The 21,893-nt window shown below is 46.5% G+C and overlaps 1 protein-coding gene across 22 annotated transcripts in view; it reads left to right on the top strand.

Moving 5' to 3' along the window:
- KANK1 (KN motif and ankyrin repeat domains 1) overlaps positions 1-21,893 on the top strand; it is a 205,924-nt gene that overhangs the window by 144,941 nt on the left and 39,090 nt on the right. For 2 of the 22 annotated variants that reach the window (XM_072762039.1, XM_072761949.1), the window contains exon 1: positions 2,255-2,672. The exons of 8 other annotated variants lie outside the window; for them this stretch is intronic. The gene's annotated coding sequence lies outside the window, so the exon portion shown is untranslated. Of the gene's footprint in view, positions 1-1,034; positions 1,391-2,254; positions 2,673-4,915; positions 5,185-11,156; positions 11,552-11,593; positions 11,796-21,893 lie in introns of those variants that run through there. 12 more of the 22 variants (XM_072761936.1, XM_072762028.1, XM_072762047.1 and 9 more) reach the window with 12 other exon arrangements.

The raw sequence follows: 21,893 nt of genomic DNA, 5'->3' as shown, positions 1-21,893 counted from the left end.
CTTCAGGTGACTGATCCAGTTTTGTTTTCATGAATTGCACACACTTTACCAGGGTTTGACAAAGAGTCCCCTACTGTCATTTGTTAATGTGATGAGGTAGAAGCATTACAGATTGTCCCCTTTCTGTGGCTTCCTAGGAACTACATGGGTATCGTTGGTGAAGAAAATAGCTGTATTTCTGCTTCGGGGAGGGGGATGGTCTGCTGCCTCTTGGTTTTCTGAATCGTGTTGCAAACTGGATGCACTGTTTACCTCTGTAAACACTAATTAATGTTGTGAAATGTTAATTAGAGCTTCGGATCCTTTAGAAGCTAAATAACAAGTGGTTTATTTGTCAGACGAAGATAAAATACCTACCCCACCTTCTTCACAGGAGTGTTGTGAGGGAAAAATAAAACAATAGCCAGAAAAACACTTCTTATGATGTAAGGCTGGTCAGATGTCAGGGGAATTGCCGCCCCTCTTGTTCTGCTAGCTCTGTCCTGAGTTCTTGGTCTGAAAAGCACCTGTTTATGCACCCCTGTGCCAGGCCCTGTCAGATACTGTGACTTTGAGGTAAGAATTGTATTACAGTTGAATAAATAAATCAGTATTAAGGAGTAACCTTTTATGCCTACTATCACCAGCCTTATTTTTGCTAATATTTGCCTTTGGTAGTTTATAATGTTTTTTCCCCCTCTTGCTATTTTTGCTTTCACAACCTATATATATATATTTTTCAAGTGCATCTATATATGTTATATATATAATATATAGTATATAATACAGATTTAAGCATATATATTATATATATTACATATTGTATTTATATTTTTATTTTTATATGTTATATAATTATAATATCTTTTCCAGATAGCTATATATTTTCTTACTTAGGGTACTTATTGAACTGTGTTAAAAATTTGGTTGTCATTTTAAATTCATATAATACATCTCACAAAGTCTTATCGTTACTCTGGTCAGTTATTTGGCTCCAGGTTCTGTCTCCATGCTGATCTTAAATGAGGTACAAAGGCCGCTGATAAGACCTGGTCAGACAGAGCCACAGACTCCTGGCCGAGCAAGTAGAAAACACTGCCATGCTGTGCAGCCCACTCGGTTGTGTAAATATTTTTCCTGGGCAGCAGCATTTCTCAAACAGAACTCTGAGCCCACGGCCAGCTGAGAAGCCAACAGCAGGAATTGCCTGCTGTTTGTCAAGTGCAAGACCAGTTTGCCCTGACTGGTCTGGCTGGAACCGCCCCGGGGTTTTCTGAGACCATCTGTAAAGAAAATCTCAGCCTGGCAGAGGTGGTGTATCTGTGCTGGTGAGTCTTAGGCCTGTTGTCTCCATTAGCCTTACTCGAGAGGCAGAAGGGGAGCTGATGAGAAGCCGAGGCTGCTTTAATTCGTGAGTACCATCTGTGACCTTCCAGGGTGTCCTGCAAAAGTCTGCCAAAGGATTAAATGTGTGTTCCTATCTGTGTTTTGCATTCCCCTGTGAGTGGTGTGTTCAGTGGTGCATCAGAAGAGCTGAGGCTACAACAAAGTTTCCTGACATAAAAACAGAGGGAAGGGCTACGGGGGGTCCTTATGATTCACCTGTCCCTACTTTCAGATCACAAAACACAAGTTGCCCAGCTCACCCAGATAGCTAATGGCTAAGCCAGACATTGAACACAGAGCCTTTTTCCTTTGTTTGGCACATTCTGTTGATGTCAAAAATCAAAAGTGTGGTGTCTGTGAAGTCCTTATTAAATAGATCAAGGGGAAAGTATGTATTTCAGGAAACTACATGAAACCCAAAAGTAGAACAGTTGTGAGTAAAATGTCCTCCCTGATAGAGGTTATGTTGGTAAGTTATTTTCTTCTTAGAGTGAATTATCTCATAGAGACAAATCGATAAGCATAGCAGTATTTAGTACATCATGCAGCTTCATCCTTTTACTTGGTATGTTTAATAATCAGATTTCAATTAGACTATGCCTTTCAACTTTAAATGAAACTTGGTTTTTTGTTTATTAAAGGCTCATTTCATACTGAAGTTTACAAATGAAATCATTATTTTCTTATAGCAATGGTGTTTCAGAAGACAGTTATTTTTTTTAAGTTATTAGTTGCATTTGAGTTTCATAGCTGGTAAAATGCCAAGACCACCTACACACACCTGGATTTCAGAGTCTTGCCTTTCTGATTGAATCAGAACCCCAGAATTCATCCAGCCCCCAGAGACATTCTGAAGAGTCCCTCCCTCGTCGGGGCTTGCTTAGTTTACACACTCTTAAGGCTTCCGTTTTAACCAGTAGCCAGCTTCGCCTTCCAAAGCTTTGTTGCTCCAGACCGTGAGCGAGTCCTAATGGGTTAAGCATCATTCAAATTTCAGACAGGCGATTAAACTCTGCAGTTGAGCTGAGGAAAGATGCCTTATCTGGCAGCAAGTACCAGCCTACTTGGGTGTAGGAAGAGTAGAATCCAGACTCTTTGCCAGTCCCAGGTGTTGGGCAGAGATACACCCTTCCTTTGGAGACTTCTGCCCAGATGCTCCGTGGGTGCCAACAAACAAGAAAAAAAAACACGAAATAAAAACCCAGTAGGGAGATGCCCTACGATGTTAAAACCTTGAGCTGTTGCTCTCAGTCTGAAGCTGCAGGATTTGAATATTCTGAGCCCTGCTCATTCGCAGACTTCTCATCGTGAGTATTGGCATTTGTTTCCGATTATGCATTCCCCCTCTTTCTCGAAGGACTTGGGTGGGCCAGCTGAGCCCATCTATGGTATAGCTCGTTAGCTTCTTTTCCAAGGGTCTGCCTTCTTCCTGTCCCAGATAATTCCAGTTCATATCTTTTATGTAGTTCCTGAGAAGAGTTTGTGTGGGCTTGGGAAATGAATGACTGTAGCTCACAGTTTCTGCTTTGGGGTCCTTCTCTACATGAGGCTGTTTGATTTGATCTGCTGCGAAAAATATCAGCATAATTCTCAAATTCACAGAGGTTGTAAATTCTTGCTCTTCTCTGGCAACATACCTAAAAAATTGCATTGAGTAGACTCCTCTAATAAAAACTTTGTAAAAGAGCCAGCCAGGAAATGAGATTTGATAGAATTCATTCACACACTTGTAGATATTCTAAGTTAAAAAAAAAAAAATTGGACGATCCTGTTTTTCCTCTCTTGGCTTCTCTGCTGGATATTTTTGGAATGAGCTGGAACTAATTTACTCATTTCCATATGATTTAGGAAAAGTGTGCTCATGTTTTAGAGGCTAAGCCTGGTTCTGCTTTGGGGTGCAGTTCATTGTGAGTCCAGAAGACAAGAAATGTTTTAAACCTGCAGCTCATTTGTATCTCACCATCATCTCAGCTGGTAGTTCTGTATGGACAAGTGATCTCACAACTTAAAAATAAGTATGCAGTTATTTTAGGATGTGTTTTTAAATTGTGACCAGATTTCTAATCTTAACAGCTCTTGGAAAAGATTAAATAATATTCTCTAATATGAATAGAAAGCCTTTCTAACCAACAGATAGAAAAGCAGAAGTATAAACGTGATGGAAAACTGGGCCAATAAATAGATGGGGAGACTGATGGGATGTGTTCTCAATCCCGAAGTTAAATCTGTATACTTTTTTTTAGATTTTTAAAAATTTATTTATTAATGAGAGATACAGAAAAAGAGAGAGGGAGGCAGAGACACAGGCAGAGGGAGAAGCAGGCTCCATGCAGGGAGCCCGACGTGGGACTTGATCCTGGGTCTCCAGGATCAGGCCCTGGGCTGAAGGCGGCGCTAAACCGCTGAGCCACCCAGGCTGCCCCAAATCTGTATACTCTTACTCTGTCCTATTTGTGACAGGCCAAATTTGAGTGACCTGTGACTTTGCTCCCGGCTGGGTCGGAGGTTGGTAGAGTTTCGCCCTGTGAGCCTTTATTTAAAAAAGAGTGGTGCTTAGAGTGACGGTTTATGGAAGCAATTTGCTATGAATAGTAACAAGTGCTGAGTTTATTTTAGGTCCCTTTTCGTGATCTCATTTAAGTGAAAAAGTTTTCTCTCTGAGGGATTGTTCAAACTTAGGACTTGATCTCTGTTGGGTAGAATCAAGAGACAGCCCTGTGGTTTTCTGAACCTAGTCTCACAGTATTTGGCTTCGTGAATAAATCCCACCAGCTTTGCAGATAATTTTGTGAAAACATTGATTCAGCTTGCGCTGTCAGATTTTCCCATCCCTGCCCACTTTTCGGAATGCCTTTTCGAACAGCAACGGCTGTCCACTAGGTGAAGGCATTTTAAGTGTCGGTGGACAAGCAGGCCCAAGGGCACATTTAAGAATCTCCTGGAAGAAAAGGAGAGCAACATCTCCATAGGCTCGACATACAAAAGAGAGAGATGCGAGATTTCTAACAATTCCTAAGCCCAAATGCATAGTGTATTCACACCCATATTTAAAAGTGCATCACTTCTTACTTGTAACTAAAACCAAAAGAATCCTCTGTCTTCCTCCGCCGCCAGCATCCTCCTCAGCTCAGGCCAGATACCCACCAAGCGCGGCTGATTTAGTTCCTTTTCCCCGGCTTTCCCGATTGACCGACTGGGATGCATTAATCAAATCAGTGACACACCAGGGAGATGTGTTTTTGAGGCAGCCCAGTTGGCGCGTCCCCCTCCAGCTGGGCGGACAAAGACTGGTCTGTGTTGCCGGGAGCTGGCAGGGAGGCCGTGGTACCTGCCGGCTCTGTGCACATGTACACGACAGGGACTCCACCCCGGCAAGTGGTGAGTCAGCCCGATGATACACCGGTTGTCACAGCGCACCAGGGTGGAGACCTGGAAGTCCGCGGGCCAGTAGGGGCGGAGGGAACGGTTTGCATGCCCAACCATTCCAACAATGTAGCTTACAGGAAAAAAAATTGCAAAACACCAAAGCCCTGTGCCACCAAGTTTTTCCATCAATACCAGGCTTTGCACAGCTTCCAGATCCGCCCAGGGACAGATGGGAGGGGGAAACGGTCACAGCACATTCGTAAGCTTCTGGGGTTGGTTACCTCCCACCAGCTCCCTCCAGGACACAGGCTTGCACACTCTCAGGCGTCCCCCACGCACACAGGCGCCGTGGATTCTCTGAGAGGGGGTGCTCACGTGTCACTGGGGCGCGAGAAACTAGCACAGATACTGATTTTAAATGAAGAATCCCCAGACAGAAGATCTTCCAGAAAGGTAACTGGGGCAGAAGGGGCGGTGAGGTGGGTGGCCAAAAGCTGGGGGCTTTTCCTCCAGGGCGTTATTCTTTGGTTTCCTGTCCTTTGGCCACTTTGATGATGAAAAAGCAGACTTTCCAAATAGTGCTGGATTGAATGAAATCAGGATGTAGTTCTGGAATGACCAGAAGGATACAAAACTCAGTAAAAAGACTTTAGTGCAGTGAGTTCATTCATTCATTCATTCATTCATTCATTCAGGAGCTCACTTTTAAATGACTGCACAGAAATATATTTGGCAGGGGCCCTGGGTGGCTCAGTGGTTGAGAGTCTGTCTTTGGCTCAGGGCATAATCCCAGGGTTCTAGGATCAAGTCTCACATCAGGCTCCCCACAGGGAGCCTGCTTCTCCCTCTGTGTCTCTGCCTCTCTTTGTGTCTGTCATGAATAAATAAATAAAATCTTTTAAAAAAATGTATTTAGCAAAAAAAAAAATGTATTTAGCAGAAGGGCAACTGTTTCCCTTTTCTTTGTGACAGGGACCAACCCCAAGGTCCTATGAAGGTTGGTCTGTCTTTTCCTGTCACTTCATTATGACTTTGGTTAAGGATGGCTGGCAAGATTAAGGATCATTGAACTTTGTATTCTTCTGGGTTTTTTTTTTTTTTTGTCTCTCCAAACATTTTTGGCTTTCACAAACTTTAATCTCTGTTCACTCCTCTTAACTCTGGGCTTTTGTTTTTGCCCTTATTTGGACAGAACTCATGATCTATTTCTGTTTCTTCAGCCCTAGTGCCTGCAAAAATCACCGTGGGCCTCCCCAGCCCTCCAGAGCTCCAGGCAGCAGGAGACCAGCTCGGGGCAGAGAGTCCTAGAGCAAATGGGGCCTTCTGCACCATCCCCACTGCTGGTTCCCAGCCCACCTATCCTGCTCCCTTCCAAGGGGCTTGCTCCAAGCACTGCTCTCTCGGCCTGGATGTCTTTCCCATACCTGCTACTGTAAGCCCTTCTTATCCTTCAAGATCTACTTCCTCTCTCACCTATCCCAACACGAGTTCTCAGGTACTCCCAAGGGGACTTCACCCCTTCCTCTTCTTTCTTCCTGGAGAGCTGTGTATTTTAATGCAGAGGTACAGTCATGCGCCTCACCAGTCTGCAAGCGTTTGAGGTCTCAGGAGGCAAGAGTCACATCATCTGCCCACTGTGGCTTGCTCGGTACTCAGCATAGAGTCAGCAGCCTCCACGTTTAGCCAGCACGTATTTGCAGCACGCCTACTTTGTGCTGGCGTGAAGCTCGGCCTCCGATCCAGAGCAGGACGGGGGCACAGGGCCTGCCTGAGAATCTAACCGATTGAACTGAGCCCTGCCATTTGCCCATCTCATGTTGTTGCTCTCCATGCGTCTTTCTCCCAGCCTGTACACCTGCCTATTCCCCTGGATGAACAGGTGGCTTTCAAACCGTGGCACACGCTCACTGCCAGGCTTCCTCCTCTTACCTCACCTTCACATCTGCTTTCTCTCCATCACATGCTCTGAGGCAGGCTTCAGATGTCATTGTCTGTTAAGTGCCTTGGGTCCCGGGGAGAGGTGACCAGGCATAATGTGGTTGTCTAGGGAAGACGATTGTCACAGGCCATTTGGAAGGTTCTTTCTAGCTCCCATGACCACTTTCTCATTAGTGACCCAGCCCGAGGGAGCAGCTGGAGCTCTACTAAGTTCTTTTTGCCCGAGGCTGGTTACCTGGTCAGGTTTGGCGGGCTGTTGGAACTGTGGATGAGAAACCGAGTTGGTGGCCTCAAAGGTTGGGAGTATGGCCTGCGTTCTTTCCCACAGTTCTCCTGGGAAGGTCTCTTAACAGATCTAGGTGCCCTCTTAGATGGGAGGAAATAAACGGTTATTTCATTAAGTAAATAATTATTAAATAAATTATAATTAATAAATTATAATTATTATCATCTGTAAACAAATAAATATTAAATAGACCTTTATTGTTTGCAGCATTTATAGTCTTTGTGGTCATCTAATTTGAAGTTTTAATCCCCTTATTTCATGCCTCAATCCATTTTGTCACAGGCTTTTTAAATGCCGATTTCAAGACGCAGGTGAAAATATATTGAGGTGGTCTCTTGTCCAAATTTGATGAAAGTAATAATCCTGGGGCACCCCAGGCTATAAAGAAAGGCTGATGTGTAGAGATTCGGTGTGACTCTGGTGTTAATTAAGACTTAAATGTGCTCAAGGAAATGCGCCTTGTTGAGTAAGGTATAACGAAGGCAGAAGATTTCTTCCTGGCGATTTTTCTGATATGCCAGTCACCCACAGTGTCCTCATCATCATTTCACGCCCCTGGCCAGAACTTCACACCCCTGCTGGGCATACCCTCCTCTCATTGACTGTGGCCTCTGCTTGGAAAATCTCCCCTTACATTTTAGAAAAAGCAGATCCTTCCAATCCAGGCGTATAAAGGAGGAGTCCTCTTCTGAAACCCAACACTGTACACACCTACCAGGACAAGAAAGAGCTAGAAGTCCTTGCTGGACCTGTCCTGTAATCCCCTTGGAGCCCTGTCAGCCCTTTGGGCTGTGGTGGAGGTTGGGTGGAGGAGGAGCCACTGGGGATGTGGATGGGAGCCCTGCCCACACTGCTGCCCCTCCCTGGGGTTCCCTTAGACACCAGCTTTGGTGTCACACCCATCACCAGCCTGAGGGCCCAGGAGGGAAGTAGCACAATGAAGTATTTGGATTCTTTACAGATCCAGGGAATGAGGGTGGGAGGCTAAAATATTGCAGACATAACCCAGGCCTTCCCTGGGAGTGATAACAGAACATCCTGATTTCAGTCTGTGTCTTTAAAAAAAAAAGGGGGGGGGGATGTATTTATTCATGAGAGACACAAACTAGAGAGAGGCAGAGACAACAGGCAGAGGGAGAAGCAGGCTCCCTGTGGGGAGCCTGATGTAGGACTCGATCCCAGGACCCCGGGATCACCACCAGAGCCAAAGGCAGATGCTCAACCACTGAGCCACCCAGGCATCCCTGTACATCTCTTTAAAAGGAAAAGAATAACACGCAGAGTTTGGCTCCTCTGGGAGGAATTGAATTGACTGCCAGGCCCTGGGCACCTGCAGTGCAGGGAGGTGCAGGGAAGTGGGGACACACAGTGCTCGTTGAGATGACGAAGACAAAGCTCCTCTAAGTTTGTCCGGATGTGAGATGTGGGTACCAATTGGAACAGAGGGATGAACGAGCTGTTCTGAGAGCCTGGATGGAAGAGGTGGCTGGAAGGCTAAGAGACAACTTTGGACAGAGCTGATACTTAGCTGGTCTGTGCAGAGGAGGAGGATTTTGTCTGAGAAGATCAGGGGAAATGCAGTAGAAAAAGAAGGAACAATCCAAGCAAAAACACATTCATTCTCCTTCCCACCCCACCCCCACCTTTCTCTGCCCTCCAAGGGTGAAGGGGGGGAGAGAGCATACCTCGGATGCAGCCCTTCAGTGCCAGGTAGCCTTCACGCAGCAGTGGCCACAGAAACATCCTCAGTAAAGTGCCAGTAATCACACTTAGCTCAGGATGGGGAGATGAGTTCACATTGGTCTGAAGCGCCCAGCACAGCGTGGGCCAGAAGAACTGCGTGCATGGTGGGGGTGATCGGGATAGATGGGGGTGAACAGTGGCCCCGAGCCTCAGAGCCCAGCTACAGGGTGCCCTGTTAGGGAGGTAGAGGGGTGCTAGCACTCACTAACCCAGAGAAGAGGACCACACTAGGAGAGGAAGGTACATTGAGGCCAGGTTGGGAAATGTACATTTTAAAGTATCCATAATGTAACTGGCTGTCACCCTCACTACCTCACTGCATGTCCGTTTTCTTTCTAGACAAGGAGTCAGGACCTCCAAGAGGACAAGTCTTTTTTTTTTTTTTTAAGGTTTTATTTATTTATTCATGAGACAGAGAGAGGCAGAGACACAGGCAGAGAGAGAAGCAGGCTCCCTGAGGGGAGCCCGGTGTGGGACTTGATCCTGGGACTCCAGGATAACGCCCTGGGCCTAAGGCAGGTGCTCAACCGCTGAGCCACCCAGGCGTCCCGAGACAAGTCTTGCTGCGGTCATCCTGTTAAGCAGGAGCCAGAGCTGCAGGCTCAGGTTGCTTCCTGCAGCCTCAGAGCTCTGCAGCCGCCCCCCAGGGGATGACTCGGCCAGCCAGGTGACCCAGGAGGCTTCCTCGGGCCCATTTCCCCCCTCTCTGGGAGTCACCCTTCCCGGATACTTTGCACCCAATTGGACCCACCCAGTCCTCCCACCTCTCATTTGGATGCTGCTTTTGTACGTAAATTAAGAGAGCAAAGGCAGGCAGGTGTGTCTTTCTCCCTACCTGAGAGCCTGTGTGACTGGTGCTTTCCAGGCAGAAAGAGCGCCTATCTTCAATGTTTCTTCCTTCTGGACTTTTGTCATCCTTCGTAAAGGGCTAGATAGTCATTTGTATACTATGACTTTCTCTGCTAGACCTCTCCTTAATAATGGAAGCACACATACAAAACAATTACCTTTGGCTGTTTTGGGAAGAATCTATATTCTTTTTTTTTCTTTTTCTAGAATAAGCTGTGTTCTTACCAGAACACAATGTTTATGAAATAAAAGTTCAGCAGTAATCTCTTTTGCAGGATTGAGAAATAACCACGTTCAGATGCATTCTTCCATTTAGTTCTTAAGAACAAGTCTTTGGATAATAATCCCTAGTTTGGAATATAATCACATGACTGAGTAATACCAGAGTTTTCTTATAAGTACAGAGAAAAAACTTACTTTCTTGGTGAAAAGCAAATGATAAAACAAGCATTAGGGATTTTTAGGATGATGGGCTTTTCCTAAAACTGGTTTGTGGGGATGGATGCCACAACTATACATTTACTAAAACTCATCAAACTATATGCTTTTTAAAATAAGTAAATTTGGGGGCACCCGGGTGGCTCAGTGGTTGAGCATCTACCTTCGACTCAGGACGTGATCCCGGGGTCCTGGGATCGAGTCCCACATTGGGCTCCCCACAGGGAGCCTGCTTCTCCCTCTGCCTGTGTCTCTGTGTCTCTCTGTGTGTCTCTCATGAATAGATTAAATCTTAAAAAAAAAAAAAAAAAAGTTTAGTCTTTGTAGCTTCACACAGGATAATGTGTGTCCCAAAGATAACCATCTGTCCACCAGACCTGGACCAGGAGAATGGAATCAGAAGGTAAATGGAGTGAGGTGCCACTAAAATGAACCAGTCAAACAAGGTTAATTCAGCAGATTCTTATAAAATTTTGCCTCTCTCCACACAGGTAGCTGTACCCTTTTTGAATTTCACAAAGCAGGCGATTTAGAGTCTTCCCTAATCTTTGTTAATCTCTGTTTTATTGTTTAGAACGGGTTTTGCTTGTTTGTCCCATAGACAGAGCTCAGTAAATCTTGTTCCTCTAAAGTCGCTTTTATCCAGTGTTCTTAGGCCAAGTAGACAGTGTGTTTTAAAGTACTGTTTCTGTTTCTTTTTCCTTCCTTCCTTTCTTTTTTAGATGATGTATTTAAACCATTAGAGCAACATATCATTCTTAATGTTTTAAAACATATAAACCACATGCTGCTGAAAGATGTTATCCTAAAACAGAATGCACTTGTCTGGGGCCTGAGTCTGTGTCCTTGAAAGTCATGTGATCGAATTTGGACAAAAATGTGTCAGAGAATTTGAAATAAATAAATAAATAAAAGCTCGGGTCTGTGGTTTACAACCAGAAGTGTTTGTAGCCTTCAAATCACACGTTGCATTAAAGAAGACTAGAGCAAGCAGAGGAACCCCTCGCCTCTAGCCCAGTCTGGGCTCAGTGTAGGACTGAATCACGACCCGAACCAGACAGGCTGCTGAGCTGTTGCTCCGATTATAACAGGGAGCCTTTCTCAACCCTGGAGGCTTTGGGGGAGGGAATAAAGTTAGGGGAGAAGGCAGAAAGCATTTGTCGCTTTCCTCAGTCCTTCCTAGAATTAGCAGGTTTGCAACTGTATTTGTAGGTCAGCATTTCAAGTGTCTAAAGAAAATGAGTATAGGGTGCTGGAAAAATCGGAAGGGGTCTGGGAGAGATCTGTCTTCACCTCTTTATTTGTTGCTGTTAAGGTCCTTGCTGGCGATTCTGTTGGTTGGTAGGTTTTGCTGTCTCTCTGACGCCTGGAGTGCTGGAATTAGACCCCGCAGCCAGGAGGCTGTTAGTTGGTCAGGAAATTCCAAATGGGTATAAATAAATTCTCTGCGGCAGCTCCTGGGCTCTCTGCCTGCTGCTGTGTGTAGTCCGTTTAATGATGAGGGAAGTATGCTGGAGACTTGGCTTCCTGCTGGCTGAAAATCACAGTGACTTTGTTTCTGGGGAGGTGAGTAAGCAAGGCCAAAAGAAGCAAAAAAAAAAAAAAAACGAGCGAGAAGTTTGGGGAGCGGGGGTGCTGGTGAAGTATGAGCTCAAGCTCTGTGTGTTATGAAGTGTTTGCTTTGATTACAAGCTGGAGAGGATAACTCAGCACTTGACTTTTTGGTCCACTGATCATTTCAGCTCGAGCTCTGGCTTCAACATAGAGATGTCGTTGTCGTGCGAGTGAAATGTTGTACGTATATGCTAAGGTTTGTGTTTATGGTCTCTTTAAATTCCAGAATGTCCCCCTTTTGTGTGTGTGTGTGTGTGTGTGTGTGTGTGTGTGTGTGTGTGTGTGGCTAAATCCATTTTTGGTCATTTGTTTTCAGCTCTGTTTTTCTCATGGGGAACTGTTCTGTGTGCCTTAAAGCTGACTTCTTGTTCTTGTATAAACACCATAAAACAAAATACAGGCTGTGATTCATACAATTACTTCAGTTCTCTCCCATCCCACCCTACCCCACCCCCCAAAAAAACCCTCCTGTGCTGCTTTGTTAGAAAAGCCCTTTCTGCCTCACTGTCCCAGCTTGTGCCTCTACTCTGCTTTCCACAGACTTCTCCTTGGAACTGCCACATTTCCTATTTACACTTAGAGCAACCTGTTATTTTTGAAGAAAGTTTGGAAAACAGCCTGTAGGCCCCCAGGCTAGCTCTCTTCTTCTGTGCATGCAGGACAGATTCAGGCTGTATTTCGGCAGTGTCTCTTCAGATGAGAGAGTGAACATGAGAAAGCACTGCCTGGGGAGGGCGGGGGGTAAAAGGCAGGTCCCAAAGTGCCCGTAGCTACTTCCAGACAGATTTGGGACAGAGAGTGGCTGTGTCTGAGAGTTGGCGCTGGAGAAGAGGGCTGTTGTGTCAGCCTCAAGGCCCCTGTGTGTCATGTGCCTCCTGAACACAGAGTGCCTTTGATGAAGACATAGCCCTTCCGCTCCCTTTCCACTTGCTTCCCTCCAGCTGCTCACCTGCAGCCCGGCTTCTGGACTCTTCCGGCATGCCCTGAGCCCATGACGGCAAAAGGAAGCTGCGTCTGGGGGTGGTTAGCTGGGCCGGTTGTGGTGATGCATCTGGAAAGATGCTACAGAGTGAAATGCGCGGAGAATGAGCACCAGTGTCTGCCTGTGCTCATCTGGTCTGACACCTGGTGCAATGCCCTGCTTTCTCCGCTGCATCACGTAGTGCACAGCCCTGCGACATTCCATGGGAAGTGTAGTCAGAGAAACTTCCAGGAGTTACAGCATCCCACCAACCCTCTGATTTTACACATGCAGACCTCGTCGCTGCCCTGTGCTGTTTCAGGTCCCTGCTGCCTGTGGCTTGTCTGTGACCTGGGAAATATTTATAGCTCCTGTTCCTTGCTTTATGAAAATTACACCTTCCCCCATTCAGGCAAGCCAACCTAGACTGCCATGGGGATGTGCTCTATGGTTCTTTTATTTTTTCTTTTTAAGATTTTATTTATTTATTCATGAGAGACACACAGAGAGAGGCAGAGACATAGACAGAGGGAGAAACAGGCTTCCTGTGGGGAGCCTGATGTGGGACTCGATCCCAGGACCCCGAGATCATAACCTGAGCCGAAGGCAGCTGCTCAACTACTGAGCCTCTCAGGTGCCCCTGCTCTGTGGTTCCAAAGCCCACGTCTGCACAGTATGTTAAAGAGTGCTTTCCTCTTAGGACTTCAGTAGAGCTGAGAGCATGAGATTGTTCAGAAAAATTAGTGCGGGCAGCCTGGGTGGCTCAGCAGTTTTGCACCGGAAAAATTAATGCGGATTTGTGTCTCCTTATTATGAGAAGAGAATGTTTTAATTTGGCCATAATTGGTTCTTAAAGGTTAGGGATGTTCCTCTACTTCTGCTTTTGTTTTATCTTACCTCCTTCCTGCATGGCTGATGCTGGGCCAGGCCTTCATCTGCCCCTACCCAACACCTGCTCTCTGTGTTCCATGCACGCTGCACACAAGCATCACCCCTGCGGGGCCTGGTCAGCATCTCCCCCATTCACTCCCAGAAGCACAGTCCAGTGTAGACCTCAAAGTTTCAGCAGACTCATTTTCTAAACACCTCAATCCCTAGCTTCATGGAGTGGGAGAGAAGCATCAGGATAGCGGGAAGGCATTCTGGATCATCTGGGCCACCTCACCAAACAACAGAGGGTGATCCAGTCATAGTAAGTAATAATAACAGACTGCAGGCATCCATCGAAGCAGTCCACAACAACGCTGTGAAGCAGGTCTGTTATTTTCACAATTATGCAGCTGAAATAGGATCTGACTTGCCAACAGCAGCTGGAAAGTGGCAGACCCAAAATTCAAACCCAGGCAGCCCAGCCCCAGAATGCCTGTTCTTCATCATGACATCTCTTCCTCCGCCATCCCTTACTAATCTGTAGATGCCTGGATGCAGAGTTTTTCATTTCAACACATACTGAGTGTACCATGTGCCAAGCACTCGGGGATGGAAAAAGGAATTCTATTTCATTCCCGCACCCTCCCCTACGCCCCAGACACCATCCGTCCGGTGGTGAAAGGACCTACATGTGCCTGCTGATCAGGATATGTAGGGAAAGTGTTTGAGACCCGAGGGAAGAGTGTGACCAGTTCTTCACAGGACAGAGCAGGCTGGGGATAAGTGAAGCTTTTGACAAAGGATGGGCTGTTTGGGTTGGGCCAGGACAGTGCCGTGCAGCTAATTCCGACAGACAGGAAGGGCAGTGCAGGTGGAAGGAATAGAATGAATGAAGGTGGATGGGCTAGAAAGTCGTTCCATAGGCTGAGGTTCTGGGTGGGAAGGAAAATGGAAGCTGCCAGATTGGGGCTGAATTGTTGAAGACTTCCAGCGCCACAGAAATGAGCGTGTAGACTTTATTCTCTCTGATGGGGCTCCTGGCATATCCATCTACCACATTAATAATGAAGAAGGTCTTCCCGTTTCCAGGGATACCTCAAACAAATGTCAAATTCCTCAAAGTGTATGTAATTCAGAAGAGCAGAGGCACCAGGCCCTGATAAAAAAAAAAAAAAAAAAAAAAAAAAAAACAACCAGGCTGCCTTATTATTTGCATATAGGAGCAACCCAGAGGGTTGGCAATGCTCCTGGGGAATGGCTCCCCACTCTCCTCCCCTAAAGACATTGATGGCGCAAGCAAAGGAAGCTTACCATCACCTCTATCTCTCATTCTCTCTACCTATGTGTATATGGGTACAATTTATTAAGAAATAATTTCAAAATTAACAAAAATGTAAAGAAATTCTCATACCTCCTTCACCCAGATTCAGATCCCCCAGTGGTTAAAATTTCAGGACATTTGCTTCATCTCGCTCCGTGTGTGTGGAGGCCTGCCTGGGCCATGTCTCTTTAGAGAACAGATCTTGACCTTCCCTTTCTTGCATGACCTTGATAGTTGGGTTGGGTTTTTTTTTTAAAGATTTATTTATTTTAGAGACAGTGTGCAAGAGAGTGAGCTGGGGGGGGGGGGGGGCGGGCGCGGGCAGAGGGAGAGAGAGAGAATTTCAAGCAGATTCCCCACTGAGCTCAGAGCCCAACACCAGGCTCGATCTCATGGCCTGAGATCGTGACCTGAGCTGAAACCATGAGTCAGATGCTTAGCGGACTGAGCCTCCCAGGAGCTCTGACCTTCATGGCTTTAAGGAGGGCCCTTCTATTCTACAGGATGCCTTTCAGGTAGGATCTATCAGGATTTCCAGACTCACCATTCCTTCTAGGTAGGAACACCACAGAAACGATGCTGTGCTCTTCTCAGAGCTTGCTGTGAGGGGACGTGATGTTAGCCTTGACCACCTGGTCCACCTGGTTGTCAGCTTCCTGCACCACAGAGCCCCCATTTTTCCCTTTGTGATTGATCAGTACTTTATGGGAAGGTATTGTGACGCCACAGCAGTACTCGGGTCGTCGGGAAAAAGTCTCTGCTCATCGGCTTTAGGATCCAGTGATGATGATTCCTTCCCAAATCAGCCACTGTTTTTTGTTTTGTTTTAAAGATTTTATTTATTTATTCATGAGAGACACAGAGAGAGAGGCAGAGATATAGGCGGAGGGAGAAGCAGGCTCCCTGTGGGGAGCCCGACATGGGACTTGATCCTGGAAATCCGGGATCACACCCTGGGCTGAAGGCAGACGCTCCACCACTGAGCCACTCAAACACCCCCCCAAACCAGCCGCTATTATAACGGTTGTTACGTGATGATTTTCTGTTTTCATAATTCCTTTATTCAGTAGTTGGCATCTAGTGTATTTATTTATTATAACATCATGGGCTCAGAGGTCCCTGTTTTATTTGCCAGGTTGTAATCTCCTGTATCATTAATCATAACATTTTGATGCCGAAATTTTCCCAGATTGGGACAGTGAGAACCCGAAAGTTTCTGAGCCAGATGGACACTGTATTTTTTTTTTTAAGAGAAAGCACAAGAGCAAGTGGCGATGGGGGAGAGGGAGAAATCTTGAGCAGTCTTCACTCCCTCCCCGCGTGGAGCCCATGTGGGGCTTGATCTCACAACCGTGAGATCATTACCTGAGCCAAAATCAAGAGTCGGACGCTTCACCAACTGAGCCACCCCGGTGTCCTGACACTGTCTTTAAATAGCTGATCTGACGTGTGCTGATATTCGAGAATAACTAATGGGCAAGTGTGTGTTCTCTGAGTTCTCCATGTTGTGTGTGCCTCATGCCGTGGCGGCCACCTGCAGTGAGATCCTTGTCATAGAGGCAGACTATGACAGGTGATGCTAGGACAACCTGGCCTGAAATTGAGCTGCTCAGAGACCAGTTTAGGGAGTGGAAGTCTTGGATGTTTAGCATGTACTGCTTAGGTTCTTCTAGACTCTACCCTCTATCTTTAGCCTCTGCCCTTAGCTGAATCAGTCCCTGGGCAGGTGTGGGTCAAGTATGGGATGGGGTGGGAGAGAGCGCTAGGGGTGGCAGTAACGTGCTGCCTGTCTTTCCGTCTTGTGCAGAGATGCTTGCTGGCTGTCAGGGGCAGTGTTTCTGCTTCACAAACATGTTCGGTCCCTGCAGTTCCCATCCTAGAGTTTGAAGCTCCGAGCCCATTTGTACTCTGCATCTCAGAGCACCAACTCAGACCCTCATCCATGCCACACGTGTCCCTCCCAGATTAGATTTATCATGTTTTAATGACCTTCAGTAAAGGAAATCCTATCATTTTTCTCTGTGGTGAGTCATCCACTGGTTTAAAGAAAAATATTTTCTTTTTTAACAGTGTAATGAGGTCATGGATAGAGCCCCAGAGCACGAGTCCCGAGAGCCCGTCCTGGTCTCCAGCCCAGCCCAGAGCAGCTGAGGGTTGTCAAGTCTTCTCAGTAGGCCACAGGTCGTCCCAAAATGCAAATTCTAAGTTCTGGTGGTTTTAACACTATGGCTAGCACTTATCGAATTGTTTTTGAAACTCACTCCATGCAAAGGAATTTGTGATGCTGGGAGAAAAATTCATGGGGGCTTGGAGCAATCCGTGGAAACCTACTAGAGAATGCTAAAGGGAATTTTAATCCATACTCCAGCATCTAGCCAGAGCAGTCTTCTTATAATGCAAATCTGGGGAGCACCTGGGGGGCTCAGTCAGTTAAGCATCTGCCTTTGGCTCAGGTCCTGATCTCAAAGTCCTGGGATCGAGCACCACATCCGGCTCCCTGCTCTGCAAGGAGTCTGTTTCTCCCTCTCCCTTTGCCCATCCCCAAGTTCGTGCTCACTCCCTCTCTCTTGCTCTCTCTCTCTCTCAAATAAAGAAATAAAATCTTAAAAAAAAAAAAAAAGAAAGAAAATGCAAATCTGGTCATTTTGTTCCCTTGCTTGGAACCTTTCAATACCTTCCCAGTGCGCTTCGGAGCCAAAAACCTGACTCCCCGGGCTCTGCATGGCTGGGGCACAGCCCCCTCTCTGCCTCTCTGGCAGAGCCCTCCTTTCAGTGTCTAAAACTGGCAGGTTTATCATGTGAAAGTTTCTTTAGCTAGAGCTTCTCCTGTCCTCTTCTCCCGTGCAAGCTCACACCCCTCACGGTGCCCAGTGCACTCCTCAAATACAGCGGAGCACCCCGGAGGCCCCCCACCTCTGGCCCCCACAGCCCCCACCGCTCTGTCCAGCATGCTCCCTTGTACTTGACTTTCATGGTGCTCCTCACCACTGGCCCTTCATTTCTGCAGCCCCCAGGTGTCTCCCCCCGTACTTTGCAGGTTCTCCCAGACAGGTTCTACGTCTGAGTGGCTTGGTAGCTCCCAGCAGGATTTGGCATGCACAGTAGGTACTTAATAAATATTTACTGAGTGAGAGGACCAAATCCTTCTTGTGGCCTACTCATTGCACCTTCCCTAGATCAACAGGCCCTTTATGGGGTGTGGGATTCTGGAGCCATCATGGAGAGGGGGTGATAATGGCAGACAGCAGAAGATGCGGAGATGGGATGTGGGTTAATGTCTGTGGGCAAAGATTAAAAAAGCAGAGATGGGATCAGCCGTGAGAGGAAACGTAAACATTTAGAGGGAGAATCCAAAAGAAGTTAAAAAGAGTTACAGAGATAAGAAACAAGACCACAGTACAGCCCAGCCGCGTGAACAGGCCAAGCCCATAAAATCGTACTTAGGCTGCGTGTGACTGCTCAGTTGGCCTGGCATTTCCCACGCCCTTCTGGCTTGCACCTTTGCTCTCTTTCCTCTCGTCGCTTTCCATGCATGAAGCACGTGGGTAGCTGGGTAAAACCGCTGCAACCTGGCGACGTCCAGGGGGCATCAGGTACGTTCGTGGGAACAGGAATCCAGGCTTGACAGAACAGGCTCTGACACCTAGTAGGTGCTCCTGATGTGCATGAACGGATGGATGGGTTTGTTAACTGGGAGGGACAAAGAACAGGTTCAAAAGTAACTCTTTGGTAAGTGAAAGAACAGGAGGAAATCTCATCTGTCTTTTGTTATTTTAAAGCAGAATTAGGGGCAGCCTGGGTGGCTCAGGGGTTTAGCCCACCTTCAGCCCAGGGCCTGATCCTGGAGACACAGGATCGAGTCCCACATCAGGCTCCCTGCATGGAGCCTGCTTCTCCCTCTGCCTGTGTCTCTGCTTCTCTCTCTCTCTCTCTCTCTCTCTCTCTGTGTGTGTGTGTGTGTGTCACATGAATGAATAAATAAATTTTTTTAAAAAAAATAAAGCAGAATTAGGGGGATGCCTGGGTGGCTCAGTGGTTGAGCAGTTGACCATCTGCCCTTGGCTCAGGGTGTGATCCGGGGGTCCCTGGATCAAGTCCCACATTGGGCTCCCTGCAGGGAGCCTGCTTCTCCCTCTGCCTGTGTCTCTGCCTCTCTCTGTGTGTCCCTCATGAGTAAAGAAATAAAATCTTAAAAAAAAAAAAGCAGAATGAGGGACACTCACATCGTGCTCCTTTTTCTTGTGCGTTCTCCACCAGATGGTGTTGCTTGGAGACTTGGTAACAGGGAAGGTCCTTGGGGCCGAAAGTCTTAGTGCTGACAATGTCATCAGGAGAACTTTCCTGTGAAACCTGTCCAGAAGGATCTAGTCCACTTTACTGTTTCCTCATTGCCACTTGTGCGAGCCCAGAAAAGTGGATTTGCTAATAACTCAGTTGCTATTGTACTTTGAGTAATTAACTTTGTGAGCACTTCCCTCTCTTTCTCTCCCCTCTTCCCCCCTCCCTCTTTCATCCTGCTGGTTTTCTTTCCCGCCTCTCAGCCCTAGCTAATGCGGAACCTTTCTGACTGCTTCCGACAACAGGATGCTTGCAACTCAGCTGCTTTTAAATATGGGAATCCATGATAATTATGTGCTTCTCAGGGACTGACTCAGCTCTCAGGGCAAAGCCTCAGTGCTTCGTGGGAGTGGAGACAGCGCAGGTTACGGGAATTAGCAGAGTTCTTCGGTTTTCAGCAGAGTATCTGGTGAAGACAAACACACCAAGTGTGGAAGTTGGGGCACATGGGTGTAAGTATTTTTCATGGTTCAGTCAGTCAGTCAGTAGTTGGGCCTAGAGTGTGCAACAGGGAAACCAGAACAGAGAAGTCATTGTATCCTAATAGATAAAGTAATAATAGCAAAAGGCTTGTCCGTTTAAAAATCTACCAGGACATATTCGATCAGAAACCTTTAACATTTGCTCACGTTAAAGAATAGCTCAGGGCACCTGGGTGGCTCAGGGGGTTGAGCATCTGCTTTTGGTTCAGGTCATGATCCTGGGGTCCTGGGATGGAGCCTTGCGTTGGGCTTCCTGCTCAGTGGGGAGTCTGCTCCTCCCTCTTTCGCTCCCCCTGCTCATGCTTGCTCACTCTCTCCCTCTCTCTCTCTCTCAAATAAATAAAATCTTAAAAAAAGGGGTGGGGGGGAGAAAGAATGGCTCACTGTGGAAGAATGTGTAGAAAAGGATTTTTGTGTTTTCTTACAAGTGGCATTTTTCACCCTGTCACTGGAACATGATGTTACTGTCCCACTGAGAAGTGGGGGTCTTCAAGACTGTGACTTCTATGGCCTACATTCTCAGTCGCCCTGTGGGAAGTTTTTACTCTGCTCAGTGTCCTTAGCATAGGCCATCTCCACCTCAACACTACTGACATGCTGGACTGGATCATCCTTTGTCGAGGAGGATGGGACTGTCCTGTGCCCTGTACGATGTTCAGCAGCAGCCCTGGCCTCCACTCACGATATGCTGGTAGCACCACCCTTCCAGTGGTGATAACCAAAAACGTGTCCAGAAAAAAAAAAATGTGTCCAGACATTACCATATAGCCCATAGGGAGGCAAAAATCACACACACACCCCCACGCCACCCTGTTTGAGAACCACCACTACTAGGTTTACTACATCTAGTCTAATCTCCCACCTCCCGATGAATATATTTTTTTGTCTGCTCAAACCAAATATTGTTTGGAAAGTAAGATCATATAATACTTTTTGTTCATCTAAAAGAAATTATTTTTGGGGCGTCTGGCTTGCTGGGTCAGTAGAGCGTGTGACTCTTGATCTCAGGGTCTTGAGTTCAACCCCACATTGGGCATACAGCTTGCTTAAAAGCAGAGATGAAGTTGGGAGCCTGGGTGGCTCAGTCGGTTGAGCAGCTGACTCGATTTCAGCTCAGGTTGTGATCTCAGGGGCACAAGATCGAGTCCCACATGGGACTGAGCATGGAGCCTGCTTGAGATTCTCTCCTTCTCTCTCTCTCAAAAAGGTTATTTTTGAGATCTCCATATCTCCATTACACCTTGCTAATGCAGATAAAACTACAAGGAGATTTTAAATTTTTCTTCAGGCCATAAATTGGGCCTCTCTCATGGAGTGCTAAGTTTTATAGGTGGTAAATATCTAAAAAGTAGAATTACCATCAGTTTGTTGATTTCAGCTTCTCTCTGAACACAGGGGAATTTGGTCTGGACTTGGGACGTTGTCTCTAATTTCGGTCTGGACTTGGGACATTGTCTCTAGTTAGTGTCTCATTTGGTGTTTGGTTACTCCAAATTGCAGACCGTACAAAGTGCGTCATGAGAGAGGGAAGAGAGGGACTCAGGGACCATTTGTGTTTAGGAAGTATGTCAGCTCAAAGATGATGTCAACCCAGGAAGCCATGTACCCACGTGGAGTGACCCATCTACTTATCTTGACGCAACAATAGAAATGCTGGTGATTCTACCTCTTTGCTTCATTTCTACTTTGTACTTTATTGGGATTTTATTCCTATATACCCCACTCCCCACTAGACTGTGAGCCTTGTGAAAGTGGGGACCTCAACTCTTGTTCACACTGTGTGAACAGTGCCTGATAAATAGTAAGTGATAATAGATGGATTGGATGGATGGATGGATGGATGGATGGATGGATGGATGGATGGATATTATTACTAAGATTGTTTTTCTTCATGAATTTAATTAAAAGTTGAATGAAGAAATTTTTTATTTGGTTCATCCTCATTTCACAATTGAGGATTATAACATTCTAATTGGTCCCCTTGAATTTAATCTCTTTGCCTACCTTGATCTAATCTGCACACACTGTCAAGCCAGTCTTCATCAATGCCTTTTTAACCTCTAGCATGGGGCTGGGTATTCACCTAAGGGGAACTCCTAAGTGGACATGATGCCCCAAGTCTGGGACCTGAGTCTGGTAGCCTCTCTCATACCCAGCCATCCCCCTCTCTTCTGAACTCATATGTTCCCAGGCTGTACCAGCCCTCTCTGCCCTGGCTCTTGGCCGTCCACCCCCTCTTTCCTTTTACTGTGTCATTGCTTGCCTTATCTTAAAAAGTCAGCTCTTGGTTAACTCCATTCTGTTTTGATTAATTATTCACAT

Source organism: Vulpes vulpes, chromosome 1, assembly GCF_048418805.1.
Source record: "Vulpes vulpes isolate BD-2025 chromosome 1, VulVul3, whole genome shotgun sequence".
Classification (NCBI taxonomy): domain Eukaryota; kingdom Metazoa; phylum Chordata; class Mammalia; order Carnivora; family Canidae; genus Vulpes; species Vulpes vulpes.
The sequence above is the reverse complement of the archived record's forward strand: the minus strand, read 5'-3'. Positions and strand labels throughout refer to the sequence as shown.